Source organism: Micromesistius poutassou (genome assembly GCF_964030765.1).
Source record: "Micromesistius poutassou genome assembly, chromosome: 17".
Lineage (NCBI taxonomy): Eukaryota > Metazoa > Chordata > Actinopteri > Gadiformes > Gadidae > Micromesistius > Micromesistius poutassou.
Genome location: NC_140287.1, coordinates 1,893,197 through 1,895,696, shown reverse-complemented (window position 1 = coordinate 1,895,696; position 2,500 = coordinate 1,893,197).

Below are 2,500 nucleotides of genomic sequence, written 5' to 3'. Positions count from 1 at the left end.
CCCCATCTATTTTTATATGCTATGCATGTGTGTGGTGCAGCGTACAGAGGTTCTTACGCTCGTGTTCTTCCACCTAGCGTGAGTGCTTTGTGGACAGACACTGTGGCATGTGCCAACCGATCCTCTTCTCATCTTCACTCAGAAGCAATAAAGAGCACTGCTGTATTATCTATTAAGAGAGTTTATCGGCCCTCGGGCAATGTTTATGTCAGCAGGAACACCTCAACAGCCTACCTGCTGGGGCCCTGGCAATGAAAAGTCTATGATGATAACTATATTACTATTTTATATCAAACTTTACAGTGGCAACCAAATAATTGGGCCAGAAGATGGTTAGAATACTGTAGTGAGCACATGGTCTACAGACTCTACGGTAAGGCCTGCAGTATACACACTATCCTGTAAAACCCATGTGAACCTTCACTGTTTGTGTGAGTGTGAGAGAGAGAGAGAGAGAGAGAGAGAGAGAGAGAGCGAGAGAGAGAGAGAGAGAGAGAGAGAGAGAGAGAGAGAGAGAGAGAGTGTGTGGGTTCAGGGTTTACGACCCGTTGATTTTATATATACGCACTAGCCTGTAAGTACCAATAAAGCCCATGTTTACTTTCACCATTTGTAAGTGTGTGTTTGTGTGTTTGTGTGTGAGAGAGAGAGAGAGAGAGAGAGAGAGAGAGAGAGAGAGAGAGAGAGAGAGAGAGAGAGAGAGAGAGAGAGAGAGAGAGAGAGAGAGAGAGAGCCCAGTGGGGAAAAGGCCATGTGATGTGACATGTGTATGTGGGTTCAGGGTTCACGGCCCGCAGCAGTAACCAGCAGGGGGAGCCTACTGAGCACTGAGCCGGTTGACAGCGGAACAATAAACACCAACAGTTAAGACCTACGACCAGCAGCTCCGTGTTCTACCAGAGGTCCGCTGCCCGGAGCTCCACTGCCCGACGGTCTGCTGCGGGCTGCTGTCCGGAGCTCCACTGCCCGGTGGTCTGCTGAGGTCTACTGCCTTGAGGTCCACTGCCTGAGGGTCTGCTGAGGTCCACTGCCTTGAGGTCCACTGCCTGGAGGTCTGCTGAGGTCCACTGCCCGGAGGTCCGCTGCCCGGAGGTCCGCTGCCTTGAGGTCCGCTGCCCGGAGGTCTGCTGCTCCTTCAGGTCCACCGCCCGGAGGTAAACGCTTTCTTTTATATTCATGTGAAACTTCTTAAGACAATTAAAGGGTTGACTAAGGCAAACGTGTGATCTTTGATCGTTCTCATTAAACGGTGTAATAAAGCGTTGTTATTTTAACAAACATTGTTAAATGTTTGCGATTTGTTACGGCGATGTGATGATGAGCACGAGTTTTGGATAACTTGATGATTGCTGAACTGAGCTGACTTGAATGAGTCCAATAGTTGGACAACAACTTGGGCCCAATCCCATTACTGCCCTTACCCCAAAATCTCAACCCTACCCCTCAACCCTACCCCTACGAAATGGGATGACAACCCTTCAAGACCCCTACGTCATTAGTAGTCATTGACAGGGTTTTGTTTTTTATTTTTTGGATCTTTTGATACAATATCTGTCTCTGGAATTGTACTGTATAGTTTGAATGTCTTAGGAATGCAACCTTACCCACATGGAAAAACACGGAATGATTAGATAAGAATATTATTCATGCTCACAATCTGTTAGAAACTGCAATATTGCACTTTATTTTGGATCAAACATTATACAAGATCAACATAATATATAAAACCAGAATAAACATAGAACTTGAGGTTAGGTAGTATGCCATCAATGTCAAACAAGAACAAACAAACAAACAAGAACCTGTGATATAATGGAACTAATATTGCACATTACAAAAAGGCATTAACAATCACATTTGGGGGCCCAAAAAGCGGTGGTTTTTAACCCATCAGTGGGAGGTTCGTCTTTCTTTGGGGCTTAGGGACCAATGCAGAAGAGCTGTCTGAGGTGGAGGGCTGGGCTCTGAGCTGCCAGCGGCCGCAATGATCTGAAAGAAACATAACAAATGAAAAGGATTTATATGGCAGGACTGACCACATGTTATGATAGATAGATCGATAGATAGATAGATATCTTTCACATGTTATGATAGATAAATAGATAGATAGATATCTTTCACCTGTTATGATAGATACATAGATAGATAGATATCTTTCACATGTTATATTAAATACATAGATAGATGATAGATAGATATCTTTCACATGTTATGATAGATAGATATATATCTTTCACATGTTATATTAGGTAGATAGATATCTTTCACATTTTATGATAGATAGATAAATAGATAGATAGATATCTTTCACATATTATGACAGATAGATATATATCTTTCACATGTTATAATAGATATAGATATCTTTCACATGTTATGACAGATAGATATAGATAGATAGATTTCTTTCACATGTTATGATAGATAGATAGATTTCTTTCACATGTTATGATAGATAGATAGATATCTTTCACATGTTATAATAGATAGATAGATATCT